Raw genomic sequence first — 18237 nt, 5'->3', positions numbered from 1 at the left:
ATGAAAGAAGGCAAGAAATCCAACCTCGCTGTGCTTCAGTTTCTCCATCAGCACGGTGAGGGTGATTATAGTAGTTCCTACCTCATAGGTTTGTTATAAGCACTAAGAGAGTTAACATATGATAAATGTTTAGAACTGTGCCCAGCCTATAGCATGGCATGAATACGTGTTTTCCATTATTACTATGGTGTCTCTCAGCACACTGATTTCACTTTCTCACCACTAGCTTGCTTTTGCCAAATGGTGAGAAATATGGTCACAAAAAGACCATTTGATTCTTAAATCTAACAACTGCAACAAGACAGTTCAGGAGGTCTGTCTCTCATCTTAAGTAAAAAGTGTAAGGAAGGCTCTCCTTGCTCAGCTTTGATCAGGTGTTCACTCCTGGACCAATGACATCTAGACAAAGTTGTGGGTTTGGGGTAGAATTTGGCAGCTACTGTCACAGCCACGTTGATGCCCCTGAGCAGCTGAAGGTGGGTGGGGAAAATCACAGGGCAGGTTGGTTCCATTGTAAATTCTTTTATATATATATATATATATATATTTTATTGATATTTTACAGAGAGGAGGAGAGAGGGATAGAGAGCTAGAAACATCGATGTGAGAGAAACATCGATCAGCTGCCTCCTGCACACCTCCCACTGGGGATGTGCCCGCAACCAATGTACATGCCCTTGACCGGAATCGAACCCGGGACCCTTCAGTCCGCAGGCCGACGCTCTATCCACTGAGCCAAACCGGTTTCGGCCCATTGTAAATTCTTGTTCACCAAGATCAAATGAAGTCTCAGCATTGCTTGACAATCCAACATTGTCCTAGCCAAGCCGCTGTGCAATTTCCTGAAAAAAAAAAACTGGCAGTCTTGCAACACTCATGTCAAATATCTCACTATCCCCTGCACCCCTCATTCCTCCTTCATTCCCCTTTCTCTCAGGAGATAAATGTACAATACAGATAATTCATCCAGTAGCTCCATATCCAATCCATTAACAAGTTCTGTCAGCTCTGCCTCCAATATATTTCTCAAATTTGTTAGTGTTTAATGTCTAAATCCCTCCTTTATAATATAATTTTTTTTAGAATAACATCCTTGAATCTCTTCTTAGATTTCTCTACTGCAATTGTCTGGAAAATTGCCTAATACATAGTAAGAGCTCAATAAGTATTAAATTAATTAAATGGAAGTTATCAGGATGTCCCTTAGATGCTAATTACTAGTCATGTACCTGCATCTATACTCATATTATCCTCCTTCCTCATCACCTATCTCTGCTTAGGAAACTCATTGTTAATAATTTTTTCGCCTCTCAGTGTGACCTGTCAACACTTTAACATATCATCCCTTCACTAAAAAGAAAAACAGAAACAAACTTCTCACTTCTCCTTCTGACCACCACTGGGAGTCAAAATGGATATTTATGTGGCACTTTTAATTGAAGTTTAAGAGTTCTGAGCCAAATATTACTAATTAGGGCTTTCGTTGACTGGCCTTGATAAATTATAATTGTTCTGAAGAAAATAGCACTTTGCAATTCAACTAATCTGTGGGTTGACTTTCAAGTTTAAATAATTTGAACTTGCCAATGTATAATTTGACTGTAGTTTTTTTTCTTTGTAACTTTGGGGAGTTTCTAGAGTGATTCAGGAGGTGTATGGTAGGATTACAAAGTCAGCAATAAACCAGAGTCATAGATTTTAAGAAAAGACCTATTACACTTGTCTCCTTTTCCTCACCTCCCTCTTACTCCTTCACATGTGCAATTAGGTTTTGTACCCCCAGCACTTCACACAGCCATATCTAACGTTATCAGCAGTCTCCTGTTCTGTAAAGCCAATGGCCATCTTTTTTAGTGTTCATTCTGACAGTTCATTACTATTGATTGCCCCCTTATTGAAACACTCTTCTTTTGACTTGTTGGCTTAAGACTATCCTAGTTTTTCTTCCATTATATTTAGCTGTTCCTTTTCTGACTTCTAAAAATAATCTTTATCATCTTTTTCTTGGCCATTAAGTCTTCCCACCCAGGTTCCTGACTTTGGCAGAGCAGACTTGCTGAAGTTGAGAATTCAGACTCCTCTGGAGTTCCTGTACCCCTGTAAGTAAGTCTTAGGCATGATTGATTCTCAGTTATGGTCTGCTTCCAACTTCAGGAGATTAGGAATAAAATGTCTAGGTTGGAACTATTCTTTTGTACTTTGTCCTCTTCTTAAACCATCATATTCAGTGTGGATGACTTTTAGACAAGATACTTATCATGTCTCTTTATTAAAGTAACTAGAAGCCCAATGCACGAAGATTCGTGCAAGAATGGGCCTTCCTTCCCCTGGCTGCCGGCACTGCCTTTGCTCTGACCGGAGCTGCCTTTCCATCTTCCCATGCTGCCCAGAGGCCCAGAGCGGCTGGGGTGGTGCAGAATGCCTGCATCGTCACCATGGTGATGATGCAAATTCCCGCCCCGCCCCCGTCCACTCGGGACCTGTGTATGCAAATTAACCTGCCATCTTTGTTGGGTTAATTTGCATACTCACTCCTGATTGGGCATTGCAAAGGTAGGTCAATTAGCATGTTACTCTTTTATTAGGTAGAGTAGAGGCCCTGTGCATGAAAATTCATGCACTGGAGGGGGGGGTCCCTCAGCCCATCCTGCCCTCTCTCATAGACCAGGAGCCCTCAGGGGCGGGAGGCGACCAGGCGATCAGGGGAAGGTGATGCCCACATCACACCTCTGCTGCTGCCACTGTCGGTAGCGCAAGCCTTGGCCGGCCCTGGTTACCTGAGTCTCGGGTGGCTCTGGGCAGCTGGGCAGCAGCCATCCAAGGCTTGCCTGTGCCTTGGGCTGGCCCTGGATGGCTGGGGGACTAAGGGGACTGGGGGACTCTGAAGGCAGGCAAGCTGGCAGGTCTGAGGGGACTGGGCGCCACCATCTTTGAGGGCGTGGCAGTCAATTAGCATATTCCCTCCTTATTGGTGTGGGTGCCGTCATCTTTGCAATGGTGTGAGGGTCAATTAGCATATTCCCTCTTTATTAGATAGGATATTTTTCTTATTATAAGTGATATAGGCTCATTTTAGAAAATATAGGAATCAAAAAGGGAAAAAAAGTCTCAAAATCACATCACTGTAAGTATTTTATAACTTTTTTTCTACACATATATAAATTTTATTTCTTAAAGTTAAGACTATATTATATATACAATTTTGTATTTTGTATTTTGTATTTTAAAAACCTAAAATTACATTATTACTATGTCTTATACTGTTAAATTTTCTTCTAAAATGTAGCTTTTAGTGGCTTTATTGTACTTCATCCATAAATGTATTCCTTCCACAATTTAAATGCATCTTTTTTGTTGTACTATAGGGTATTTTTGATATTATGAATAACAAATAAACATTCTTAAACAAAATACCGATTTGTATCTTATATGATTTTATAAAATAGATTCCTAGAAATGGGATTGCTAAGACTAAGGATATGAACTTAAAAAAACACAAAAAACGCCCTACCTGGTTTGACTCAGTGGAGAGAGTGTTGGCCTGTAGACTGAAGGGTCCTGGGTTCGATTCTGGTCAAGGGCACATACCTCGGTCACAGGGCCCTCCCTGGCTTGGGCCCTGGTCAGGGCTTGTGCAGGAGAGCAACCAATTGATGTGCTCCTCTCACATTGATATTTCTTCTGTCTTTCCCTCTCTCTCCCACTCTCTCTAAAAATCAATGGAAAAATATCCTCTGGTGAGGATTAAAAACAAACAAACAACAACCCATATATATGGTAAAATGTATCATAAGTAGCTAGAGTTAATGGATATTTACCTATTTATATATCGATAATAACCCTCTTCCAAATAAAAAATAGAACACTTTCTGTACATCAGAGGACTCCTTTATATTTCCACTCAATCACTATCTTCAATGGAAAGCACTGACTTCTAATATCATAGCATAATTTTGCTTGTTTTTGAATTTTATTATAGCAGAAACACACAGTATTACTCTCTCTTTAAAACACATACTTTGTCTATAGTAAATAATACATTTATACTATTTATTGAAAAATACAGGATGTCCTTCCAAAATGCCTACACTCTTTAACAGCTGTTCACTCAATTTTGAAAATGAAATGTATTTTTAATAAACATTGCTTTATAATTATTCAAAATGTGTGTATACATTTTGGGGGACACCCTATATTTGCTTATACATAGACCAGTGTATTTCAAACCTGTGTTATTCAAGGTCAGCTGAAAAGCCAAAACTGCACTCAACCTCCTTTCACATAGGGACTTTATCTTCAGACTTAAACTGGTGATACCAGTGCAGCCCACTGAAGAGCATTATCAACAAAACACAGTATTTACTCTTGTGTCAACTACTTTCTCTCAACAACCTAACTTTGACATTCATCCGTATTGTTGCAAAAAGTTGTTCATTATTTTTAATTTCTGTGTAGTATTCCATTCTATAAATATACAACTTATTTATTCTACTATTTTTGGATATTTGTGTCATTTGCAGTTTTTATTATTATAATTAAAGCTGCAATGAACATTCTTGCACATGTCTTTTGGTGGACATTGCATTCTTTACTTTGAACACATTCCTTAGGGGTCCCAAGGTATCTATAGATGTAGATATAATAGATATGTATCTATTAAACCTAACCATAAGATTATGTGAAAATGCAAATGACCTAGAATAGTCAATGCAATCTTGAATAAGAATAAAACTGGAGGACTTAACTTCTAGATATCAGAACTTATTAAAAGTAGGAGTAATTAAATCAGTTTGGCACTGGAGCAAGAAATAAACAAGTCAATAGTACACAATAGAAAGTCCAAAAATAAATCCACATACATACATTCTTGATTTATAATAAGAGCATCACTGGAATTCAGTGGGGAAAAGGGAGACTTCAATAAATGATGCTGGAGCAATAGCATAGCCATCTGTTTCATTAGTTTCAGGTGTACAACATAGTGATTAGACATTTGTGTAACTTATGAAGTGATCACCCTAAGTCTACTACCCATCTGACACCATAACATAGTTATTACAATATTATTGACTGTACTCCCTATACTATACTTTTCATACCTGTGACCAATTTTATAAGTGGCAATTTGTACTTCTTAATCCTTTTTAAAAAGCAATATTTTAATTTTATCTAATTTACTTGCAGTGAATAGTCCAGAACACCTTCCTCCCAATGCAATACACCTTCTCTGTAAGACTGTCTTTGGGAGCCATAAAGTTTAGGTTAATGTGGGAGTTAAGTTAGAGAGAGTTGCTCGCAGTTTAAATAGACAACAACTTTTTTCTTCCCTCTTCATCTGCTAATAGCTATGTCTAAAAAATATGCCATTCTTAGAAAGGTACCACTTCTGATTTTCAAAAATTATCTGTAAACTTTGGAAACTCCAAAATTAGCACGTCTTAAAAATCTGTACAGAAAACAGAAATTACGCCTAATTTCAAATTTACTAGTGTAACCACTCAATCTTAAAAAAAAGGGGGGGGGGGCTCTAAAGGTAGTCTTATACCATTCTTTAAAAAGAAACCACTCCTTTTAACTTTACACTCACTCCACACCCCAATTTCAAATCACACCATTTACTTATCTTAGTCATTTCCAAGATGAGATGTTATATTTTGCTCCCAGAGCTTCTGGTTGTTAGCATAGGTAGCTAATTATTAATATAAGGAAGGAAGCAAATGGGAACTAAAGAATAAGCTTAATAAACTGGGATGCTGAGGCAGGTAGCAGGACTCAGGCCCAGGAAAGGTCAGAATTGGGTTAGTCTGCATGGTGCTTTGTTCTTTAGGGGAAACAAGAAATTAAAGGGCAGAATAAGGAAAGACTCGGGACAGTGCTTTTAGAGCCGCCCACTCTCTACCTCCCTAAGGGTGAATTAATTCCTTTAAAGCAAATTAAAAGCCTTGCCATTACTTTTGAACTTCTCCAGGCATGGGTCTTTGAAATACTTTTCTCACGACACCGCAAAAAGCACTCATTTTTCACCAGAAACAGGTTGGCGACTCTGCCAGGGCTGGAGAAGCAGCCAGCTGTGGTGGGATCTGGGACCCTCCAGGTGGCCAGAGGCCCAATCTCCGCATCCGTGTCCCTGCCTCCATCTCCTGCCTGCCTCTCTCGCTTTTTTCCTTATTCCACCTTTTGTCCAGGTGTTTTCAAGCCACAAATTGATGGTGGGCACAGGTCAGGCATTTAAATGCCATTAGGGTGCCTGCCACCAAATAAAGAAGTCACCCGTGGGGGGATGACCAGTGTGAGATGGGCAGAGGCACTAGGCTGCCCGCCAGGATCAAGACAAATTCAACCAAATTGGACAGATACAGGCAAAAAAATGAAACTAGACCACCAACTTACACAAAAATAAACTAAAAATGGATAAAGGACTTAAATGTAAGACGGGAAACCATAAAAATACTAGAGGAATCCACAGGCAGCAAAATCTCAGTCATATGCCAAAGCAATATCTTCACTGATACAGCTCGTAGGGCAATGGAAGCTAAAGAGAAAATAAACAAATGGGACTACATCAAAATAAAAAGCTTTTTTCACAGCAAAAGAAACCATCAACAAAACAACAAGAAAGCCCACTGCATGGGAGAACATATTTGCCAATGTTATCACCGATAAGGGTTTAATCTCCAACATTTACAGGGAACTCACACAACTTAACAAAAGGAAGATAAACAACCCAATAAAAAAAAAAATGGGCAATGGACCTAAATAGATACTTTTCGAAAGAGGACATAAGGAAGGCCAAGAGACATATGAAAACATGCTCAAAGTCACTAATCATTTAAGAGATGCAAATCAAAACAACAATGAGGTATCATTTCACACCTGTCAGAATGGTATCATCAACAAATCAACAAATGACAAGAGCTGGTGAGGATGTGGAGAAAAAGGAGCCCTCGTGCACTGCTGGTAGGAATGCAGAGTTTCCTCAAAAAACTAAAAATGGAACTCCCATTTGACCCAGTGATCCCACTTCTAGGACTATATCCCAAGAAACTAGAAACACCAATCAGAAAGGACATATGCACCCCTATGTTCATAGCAGCACTATTTACCATAGCTAAGATTTGGAAACAGCCTAAGTGCCCATCAGCAGATGAGTGGATTAAAAAACTGTGGTACATCTACACAATGGAATACTACGCTGTGGTAAAAAAGAAGGAATTTTTACCATTTGCAACAGCATGGATGGAACTGGAGAGCATTATGTTAAGTGAAATAAGCCAGTCAGAGAAAGATAAATATCACATGATCTCACTCATTTATGGAAAATAAAGAACAACATAAACTGATGAACAAAAACAGATCCAGAGACAGAGAAGCATTGGTCAGACCGTCAAACCTCAGAGGGAAGGTAGGGGAGGGTGGGGGTAAGGGGTAGAGATCAACCAAAGGACTTGTATGCATGCATATAAACCTAACCAATGGACACAGACACTGCGGCGGTGGGGAGTGAGGGTATGAGTGGGGGGGTAAGGGGGGGCAATTGTGGGATAAGGACACGTATGTAATACCTTAATCAATAAAGAAAAAAAAAGACAAATTCAACCACCAAGAAACACTAGTTCCCAAGCAAAGACAGAGCCCAAACCTGAGGCAGTTCCCGGATAGGATTAGTGGAAGACACTGGGATGCTCTAGTCCAGCCGTGGGCAAACTACAGCCCGCGGGCTGGATCTGGTCCATTCAGCTGTTCTATCCGGCCCGCGGAGCCGAAAGAGCGGAGGGTTCTCTTGCTCTCCCCTCCACTCCTTTACTTTGAATTTATATTAGTTCACACAAACACTCCATTCATGCTTTTGTTCCGGCCCTCCAGTCCAGTTTAAGAACCCATTGTGGCCCTCAAGTCAAAAAGTTTGCCCACCCTGTCTCTTTCTAAAGGCATCTCACACTCCTTGTTTAGCCTCTGCTGCCCGTCTAAGTGGTATTTTAGTGCCATTTTGCCCCTTAGGTGGGGGATGACATTACTGATCTTTTTTACAGGCTGTCAGGTCAGGGGTGTGCTTTATATCCTTTTTGCTGTATGAGCCCCTCCCAGCAGCTCCCTCTGGTGCCTGGAGATGAAGGGCTGCTTTCCTTTACCCAGCCTGCCCCCTCTGGCCCAGGACCCCCTTCATCCCTGCACTGGCTGCCGCCTGCTGCCTCTGGCTAGGGCTTGAGCAGGCTGCCTCTGCCGATTTCTTGGGGCCCAGGACACGGAACCCTTCCAGGGGTTGGGGGATGGGCAACTTTGGTAGAATTCTTACTGGTCCATGTGCCTCACTTACCTTCATCCTCTCCCAACAAGAACTGGTAACTCTGCACAGTCGCTTTGCACTAAGACATTTCTTCTCCCTAGTTAGCGAAGCTTCCCAGCTGGAATTTGCTCTGATTGCTTATTTGGTAAAATACCTCATATTGTGCCATGGGGACTTGGTTCTGGGCACCTCATGTTTGGGACAGAGCGAGGGACCTCTGGTAAAGTAAGAGATCAACCGAAGGACTTGTACGCATGCATATAAGCATAACCAATGGATACAAGACACTGGCGGGGGGTGGGGGGGCAGGTAAAGGCATGTACTGGGGGTTAGGGGAAGCCGGGGGGAGGTCAATGGGGGGAAAAAAAAGGAGACATATGTACTACTATTTGTAATACTTCAAACAATAAAAAAAAAATGGGACATTGAGATGTTTATCCAGATTTGGGTGGAGCCCTCAAGCCTCACCAGAGGCCCTCTTCACTTGTGGCCCTGGCTGGTCTCTCCCTACTGGGGGCAATTTTGGAACAAGGAAAACGGGATCTTTAGAGATCTTGGGTCTTAACAACCAATCCTGTGGTCTGCATCCAGCAACTTCTGTCATTATTGTGGGGCATAAAGCTTACTGCATTCTTCACTCTTCAAGAAGGTCTCGGCCTTCTGTGTGGGAAGGGCCAGATTTGAATCTTGGGTCGCTGAGACTGAGAGTGGGGAGTTCTGCATCAACCTAGGCTCTGATGACACAGCTGCGGAGCTTGGGAAATTGGGGACCCTCATGTTTTTCCTCAGCTACCCAAATACCACCCTCTTTTACAGGAAGGAACTTTCTGTCCTTGAAGACAGTGGGTAAGGTTGCCTCCACAATGGTCTCCATATTTGAAGGTCTAGACTCAGAGATTCCAATACAAGCATCTCCACTTGATCATTCACCCCCACATCTCTTGAATTATCTATATGTCTGATGACTATCTGGAACCAAGCCTCCTCTGCCTCCTATAGGAGGTGGCAGGAGGGTGGGGCATCACCTGAGTTCACACACCCTTCTCTTTGTTAGATTTAAGAGATTGCAAGGCAGGGCTAGGTTGATTCTAAGAGGACTCTACAAGATTCATAGAGGAATTTCAGAATATAACTCAAACCGATAGGGGGGGACTTATAATCTGATAGATAGAGTACCTGAATTAATCTGAAAATTAATCATATTATTTTAAATCTTAGAACACATATACTTATGTAAAATAGGGGGTTAAGTTTCTCATATGTAAACTAGAGGCCCGGTGCACAAATTCATGTACCAGTGGGGTCCCTCGGCCTGGCCTGTGGGATCAGGCTGTAACCAGCTCTCCAAAATCCCCCGAGGGGTCCCAGATTGCAAGAGGGTGCAGGCCAGGCCAAGGGACCCCACTGATGCACGATTGGGGCCGGGGAAGGATATGGGAGGTTGGCCAGCCAGGGAGAGACTGCAGGAGGGCTCCACGGCTGGACCCCAGCAGCAAGCTAACCTACCGGTTGGAGCATCTGCCCTCTGGTGGTCAGTACACGTCATAGTGATTGGTCGACTGTCTACCCCCTGGTGGTCAGTGCACGTCATAGCAAACAGTTGAGCAGCCTTAGCATATCATTAACGTATTACGCTTTGATGGTTGAACGGCTGACTGGATGACAGGACACTTAGCATATTAGGCTTTTATTATATAGGATAGGGGGTTAAGTTTCTTATATGTGAAGAGGGGATTAAGTTTCTCTTAAGTTTCCTTTTCAAGGCCTGTGCAAAGTGATTGAGGAGGTGACTCAGTTGTGAATCCAGCAAGCAGAATTGCTAAGCATGGTCAGACCAACCCACCAGGAGTCAAAACATCATCTCATCAACATCATCTCATCACCTGATGACTAAAGGACAATAGCTGACATCTGGGGACCTCTAGGGCTACATGTAGCTGCATTCTGTTCCCTAGCCCACTCCCCTTCATAATCCTGTCCCCTGCGCCCTGTTGTAAGACAGGATTTGAATATGTGTAAGCACCCTGTGTTCTTGGTTGGCTAGCCTTCTCAATAAATGCCTAATATTATTCAACCCTGCCTTCGTTATCGGACACAGCGACAGGCAGCCTGAGCCCAACTGGAGGTTTCCCGGTAACAAAACCTATGAATTAGTCTGGAAGGACTTAATCGTCCTTCTCTCCCAATGCTGCCAACTTGAGGAAAGGCTCTAGATTTGGGGGGCTGCCCAGAAATGTGCAGATACTTTACATTCAGCCCAGCCAAACAGGTTCCCCATAGGAATGACTGCAGTCCCCCAGACTGACCCCAGTTGGTCTTAAACCAGGGCAAGTAGGACTTGCCTGCAGAGACCACATGGTTTTCTGCCTTCTAGAAGGCATGAAAAGAAGTAGCATCAAGGCTGTCAGTTAGGACAAAGTAAGAGCAGTTACTCAGCTCCCAGAGGAGAATACTCTCTTTTCCATCCTCTAACAAAGCCCCTCACAAGTATCCCAGTGTGGACTGGATTGGCCAGGAGGAGAAACAGTGCTAGCGATACCCTTTGTTAATCAATCTGCCCTTGATATACGGAGGAAATTGCAGAGACTAGCACTACGTCCCCAAACCCCAGTAAAGGAATTAGTAGATGTGGCTTTCCCTGCCTTCGACATTCAAGATCAAGTTGAGGAAAACAAAGAATAAAAGCGTGTCAATCTTTGGCAGCTGCCTTATGGTTGGCATTGTCACCCCAGGGATGGCCCACTGGTCGCCCCCCGTCCCTAGAAGTTGCCAGGAGAGGGAGTATGTTACTCCTGTAGGGGCCTGAACCAGTGGAACCCAGCATGTCCTGAAAGGGGCCACAAAGCAATGGCCCCAACAGATGAAGACACCTTGCCCCCTCCATAAGAAAAAGGGGCACTGGGAGAGGAGCTGTCCCCTGTCCTGAGGAGGACGGGTAGAGAGCCCCTCTCAGAAAATGGTACCAGGGTCGTCAGATGCTCCCAGAAGCAACATAATGATCAAAAGTTAAAAGCTAATAATGAGCAGTGCTGGCATTTGACTCCAAAGCTAAGGAGGGAAATCCAGCATCTCTAGGAGACCCAACTGTTTCCTTTTTGCCTGGAGGCCTCATAACGGATAAGAATATTGTAACTGGTAGAAATCACCCTCAGTCCAAATCCTTCATTTTTGGGGGTTAAATTACTTCCCCCAAATGCTGAGGTGAATATAAGTTTTAAACAATCTAGAAAGAAAAATAAATGTAATTTTTAAACAATCTAGAAAGAAAAATAAATGTAATTTTTACATATATGCATAAATAGTCTGCAAAGTTTAAAGCATGTTGGGGGATGAGGTTCAAAATGAAGATTTGAGGATGGAATTTAGTACTAAGACATAGAACTCTGGGCCAGAAACTTAAATTTTTAGAGTAATTTGGAAAATATCCACATTAATTACCATTAATTACTATACAATTAGCATTTCATTTTTATTTTAATACTGCAGCCAAGTTGTTGAAGGAGCTGAAATGCTCGCCAGTGATGCTGTGGCCGTGGAGCTGGGAACCTTGCCACGAAGAGAACTGAGAGGGAATTTTGTTTGCGTGTCTCCTGAGGCTCTTGGGAAATAACCTAAGAGAAGCCAAACTCCAAAACCACAAAGATGTTCACCCCAGTTTTCTCTGTGAGAGCCAGAGTACAAACATTCTGAATGTCCCACAAGTATTTTGGTGACTTATTTTAAATTATTTTGTTGATGTGATTAACTGAGATGATGTAGAAACACCAAATGTTCATACTACTTTAAAAAATACAAAGTAATACAAATTCTATTATTGTAAGAAAATTAAAATGTCTTAAAAACTAAACATGGTACTTTAATGATGGAGATATTCCTCCTCAAAATTTATAATATTGTTATTTCCCATAAAAAAACACAAATTACAATCAATATCTAATATTTATGGAGTGATAAATTTGCTGGCTACTTTGCATACATTGTCTCATTGAATTCAGTCCTTAAATGAAAGAATGAGATGGTATCATTGTCATGAACATCTAGCAGGGGTGGGAAACCTTTTTTCTGCCAAGAGCCATTTGGCATATTTATAATATTATTTGAGAGCCATACAAAATTAGCCTGCTATATTTGGTCAAACATTTAATTAACTCACCCCACCCCTGAGCTAGAGGAAGACACTGAGAGTTATTGAGTTTATTTAAATTTCCCAAGGTGAAACCACTAGTGGTAGGGCCAGTATTCTAGGAGGCCTAACTCCAGAGTTTAATAACCTGCCTAGCAATAATAATAAAGGCTAATATCTTTGCCACTCCCACAATGCTCCAGGTGCTGTTCTAAGTGTTTTACCTTTAATCCTCACCCTAACTCTGTGGTAGGTTCACTATCATCCCCCTTTAGAGCTGCATGTTTCTCATCAATGTCTTTCCCATCACTAAAGCCACTTTCTGATTTTTATAGCACATTTTCACAGAACATGTCAACTTTACTTCCATCTAAGGTGATTGCAGCACCTTTTCAAACAAGAGTTGAAACAGTGCTGGAACTTAGATTCCCAGACACATTCCCTACTGAAGTCTTGGGCTTACTCCCGCATGTGCTAGGGATGCTTAGTGCCTGAGCAGATCCACTTCCTGGATCTTCCCCCTCTTAGTCCTGAAAATCCCTTCACTTTCTCCAGGGTGAGAGCACCTGCTTCCTAGATCCCATGTCTTTCTCTTGAATTAATTTATCAATTTCGGGGAAGTTCAACAGGTAACTCTCCAAGACAAGGTGCAGTAGGAGACAAATTTTTAAAAAATATATTTTTATTGATTTCAAAGAGGGAGAGATAGAAATATCAATGATGAGAGAGAATCATTGATCAGCTGCCTCCTGCACGTCCCCTCCTAGGGATCAAGTCTGCAACCCAAGCATGTGCTATTGACTGGAATTGAACCTGGGACCCCTCAGTTGGCAGGCTGACTATCTATCTACTGAGCCAAACCGGCTAGGGCTTGGGGGTAATTTCTTGAAATCTCTTATATTTCTGTTTGATTTTCATTTCTGCTATGACAATTCTATTTACTTATATTATTATTATTATTTTAGAGAGAGAAAGGAATGGGGAGACAGAAATATCACTTTGTTATTCTACTTACTTATGCACTCATTGGTTGTTTCTTGTATGTGCCCTGACTGGGGATCAAACCTGCAACCTTGGCCTATTTAATCAATTTGCCCCATAAAAAAGTTCCTTTGAGAAGGCTAAGCCCTATTTTGTAAAACTACTGTTTGAAATTCTCTGCTATTTTTTAGACAGCCTCTTATTCTGGGAAAAAACACACAAAAAAACAAAAACCACACACAAAAAAACCAAAACACTTTGCTTTCTAGTCTGCTTGAATAATAAGGAAGATAAACTTAGCTGTCTGACCTTGTAGGCCAGAGACTAGATAAGCCCATACTCTCATGCCATGCCAGGTGTACTTTTTAATTGGATAGAACTGTGTTGTTTTCAAGGCCACCAGTGAGATGACTACTAAGCACACACAGGGCTGGCTCTTTAATAAAAAGGGAAGTTCTGCTTGTAGCTTTGCTTGGAATTTGAATTCATTTTCTCTAAGCCCACTGGTGAATAAAGTGTAATTCCAAGCTCTCTAAGAGTTGTTTGATTTTTTCCCGATTTTCTGCAACACCTTTATCCAATATTTGTGAAAGCCTTGATGAGAGACATGATAATCATATTCAATAACATTCTTTACTAATTTGTAAGAATTTGGAATTGAGGGTTTTCAGTTCTGAATGCTATTGTCATGTGGTAGACAGAATTCTCAGGTCACTTCTAAGATTCCCCTGGTGTACATTCTTAGTATGATCCCCTACACTTAAGTGGAGATGGAACCTTTGAATATAATGGGCATGGGATAGTCAGACCCTTGATTAGATTATGCTAGGTTATGTCCTATGACAAATGGTGATGGCTTAGTCAATTCCTGACTGTGTTGTAGTCAATTCCGTGACTGTGTTACATTATATAAACTGGAGGGGGATTGGAAGTCAAGAGATTGGAAGTGTGAGGGGCCATGGAGTGAGCCACACTGAGATTGCTCCTGGCCTACAGCCAGCAAGAGCACAGAATCCTTAGCCCTCCAACCACAGAGAACTGAGCTTAGGCAACAACAATGTGAACTTAGACGAGGACCCCAAGTTCCAGAAGAGAAGCTTGGCTGACACCGTGACTGCAAGCTTGAGAGACCAGTTTAGCTCTGGCCCGGCATCTGACCTACAGAAACGGTGAGGTAATTAGTGGGTGCTCGTTCAAGCCACTGACTTTGTGGTAATTTGTACTGGGCAATGGAAAATACACCTGTGAAGAAATGTTTCAGGCAATCATTAGGCAACTACAGCTGTTAATTTTTCAAGTACATTTTCACAGATGAAGAGTAAACTTTTATGTGTAACCAAGGGAGATGTTTAGAAGGGGATCACTTTCAGTTAGTAAGAACAGGCTTCAGGGTGTCCTGGAACTTTTGGGATGATGTGAAGGAGACATGTGAGTAGACATGGGGAAGTCATTTGTGTAAGATTTTGACTTGTAGGAAGGCATAGTACAATACTGCTTGCTAAACAAAAATTTTAAATGGAAATTTAGTTTAAAATAGGAAAGATATAAGAATAGAAACAAGCACAATTTAGAAAATCCTATATACTGGCTAAATGTTAAAAGTATTTATTTCTATTTGTGATATATACACAAAGGAGTTTTAAGTAGAGCATTTAATCAACAATTTTTATAGTTCTTAAAATGTAACAAGGAGACCTGAGGACTCTATTACCAGTTGGGGCCAAAGGCCCCTTCCTCCCAAAGATTACTAATGTCTGGCCCCACAACAGCGCTTCCTCTCACCCCCAGTGTATGTAGAAGATTGGACAAGGGGAAGGGGAAAGTGTCAGCGTCATGAGTTTTTGTCCCAGTGGGGAGCATTGTAGCTCTTCCCTCCCTTCCTTCTTCTCTCCCAGCCTGTGGGAGAAGCTGCAAGACATGGGCCATGCCAGAGATTTCTACTTTTGTAAGTAATGCACATTATATATACATGATGGCTAGGCCCCAACGTGTTGTAAACCCTCAAATTGTGAATGTCTATTATATAAATTTCCCTCTTCCCCAATTGCAGGAACATAGCTGAATATGTTGAGTGACATCTTTCAGGCTCTTAATATTTACTTCTCACTTAATGTTTAATTTTGGCACAGGCCAGGACACTCTGTTTCATGAGTCATTTTTGTTCTTATCTACCAATTTCCCAATTGCCCAGATGGTAGACTAGTTCATAACAAAAAATGAAACTACTTTCAATGTTATCATTCGTTCTTTATGTAATACTAATTTTCAATGTACAAATTATCATTTAATTGGAGTTCTGCCTTTTTCTTCACTTATCAAAGTAGACAGAAATGTAATTCCTTTTGACAGATATTTTGGAGAAAAGAGAAGTTTTTGGTTATTTCACAAGAATTGTTGTATCTTTAATGATGTGTGGAGAACCACAGAATTGAGTAGAAATGTAGACCCCAGGCAATCAGCCAGCAAGGCTCATTCATGGGCTTAAAGTAATTTTTACTGCATATGATGAAATGGGATTACTCCACACTGATGTGATTTATTGCTCATTGCAAATGTCTAAATTGGCAAAAGATTAAGCTGCAAATCAACATTTACTGGTCCCCTACCCTGTGTATTGCAGTGTGTTAGGTGCTGGGGGAATGAGATACACACAACATAAGCCTTAGCACTGTAAGGCACAGACCTTGAAAGTTACCTAGTAGTAAGAGTTTCAAGTAAAAGTTAAACATAATTTGATACAATATTAAACATAATAAAGATTATATTAAAGGTTAATGTAATCTTTAAGTTAACATAGTATTAAAGGCAACATATGAACATTTGACATAGAAATTGTAAAACCATCCATTTAGGAGTCAGAGGAGGAGAAATCTCTCACTGCCATGTCTTGTGACGTTCATGTCCTTATTGTGGGGCAGCCGTTGTCACAATAAAGGAGCTCTGGTGCCTCTTACAGAAATGTCTTAGTGGCTCATATTGTTTTTTCCCTTTTGTTGTTCTCTTCAAAGTTGATCAACAATGAAAATAACAGCAGTTATTTATTAGTAGCTTACTATGTGTAGGCAGTGTGCCACAACAGTGGGTATTAGATGGCATTTTGTGTTTGGCAGGCTTACATGAGGGAGGAGGAGACTAGGTAGTGGGGCTCAAGTTCAAATTTTAGATAAAACACTCAGCAAGGTGGGAATAGGGGAAGCATATCTCAACATAATAAAGGGCATATATGACAAACCTTCAGCTGACATCATATTCAATGGGCAAAAACTAAAAGCATTTCCCCTAAGAACAGGAACAAGACAGGGATGTCCACTTTCACCACTCTTATTCACCATAGTACTGGAAGTCCTAGATACAGTGATCAGACAAGAAGAAGAAATAAAAGGCATCCAAATTGGAAAGGTGAAAGTAAAACTGTCATTGTTTGCAGATGACATGATATTGTACATAGAAAACCCTAAAGACTCCATCAAAAAACTACTAGATTTAATAAATGAATTTGACAATGTAGCAGGATATAAAATCAATACCCAAAAATTGATGGCTTTTTTATGCACCAATAATAAATTCTCAGAAAAAGAAATTAAACAAACAATCCCATTTACCATTGCAACAAAAAAAAAATTAAGATACTTAGGAATAAACTTAACCAAGGAGACAAAAGACCTGTACTCAGAAAACTACAGGATGTTGAAAAAAGAGATAGAAGAAGATATAAATAAGTGGAAGAATATACCATGTTCATGGATTGGTAGAATCAGCATCATTAAAATGTCCATATTACCTAAGGCAACCTACAGATTTTATGTAATCCCTATTAAAATACCAACAGCATATTTCACAGAGCTAGTACAAACAGTCCAAAATTTATAAGGAATCAAAAAAGACCCCCAATAGCTGCAGCAATTTTGAGAAAGAAAAACAAAGTTGAAGAAATCACAGTATCAGATTTCAAGTTATACTACAAAGCCACCATAATCAAAACAGTCTGGTACTGGCACAGGAATAGGCATATAGATCAATGGAACAGAACAGAGAACCTAAATATGACCTAAGCCATTATGCTCAATTAATATTTGACAAAGGAGGCAAGAGCATACAATGGAGTCAAGAGAGTTTCCTCAATAAATGGTGTTGTGAAAACTGGACAGATGCATGCAAAAAAATGAAATTAGACCACCAACTTACACCATACACAAGAGTAAACTCAAAATGGATAAAAGACTAAAATGTAAGTCGTGAAACTATAAAAATCTTAGACGAAACCATGGGCAGCAAAATCTCAGCCATCTCTTCTAGCCATATGTTTATAGACTCATCTCCTAAGGCAAAGGAAACTAAGGAGAAAATAAACAAATGAGAGTACATTAAAATAAAAAGCTTCTGCACAGAAAAACAAACAAACAAATAAACAAACAACAACAACAACCATCAACAAAATGGAAAGGGAGCCCACTGTGTGGGAGAATATATTTGGCAATGATACGTGTGATAAAAGGCTAATATCCAAAATATATAAGGAACTCATACAACTTAACAAAAGGAAGATAAACAATCCAATTAAAAAATGGGCAAAGGAACTAAATAGACACTTCTCCAAAGAGGACATACAGAAGGCCAAGACGCATATGAAAACATGCTCAAAGTCACTAATCATTCAAGAGATGCAAATCAAAATGACAATGAGGTACCATATCACACCAGTCTGGATGGCTACCATCAACAAATCAACAAATGACAAGAGCTGACAAGGATGTGGGAAAAAGGGAACCCTAGTACACTGCTGGTGGGAATGCAGATTGGTGCAACCATTATTTAAAACAGTATGGAGTTTCCTCAAAAAATTAAATAT

Source organism: Plecotus auritus (genome assembly GCF_963455305.1).
Source record: "Plecotus auritus genome assembly, chromosome: 1".
In the NCBI taxonomy this organism is placed as follows: Eukaryota; Metazoa; Chordata; class Mammalia; order Chiroptera; family Vespertilionidae; genus Plecotus; species Plecotus auritus.
This window is presented reverse-complemented; position numbering follows the sequence as displayed.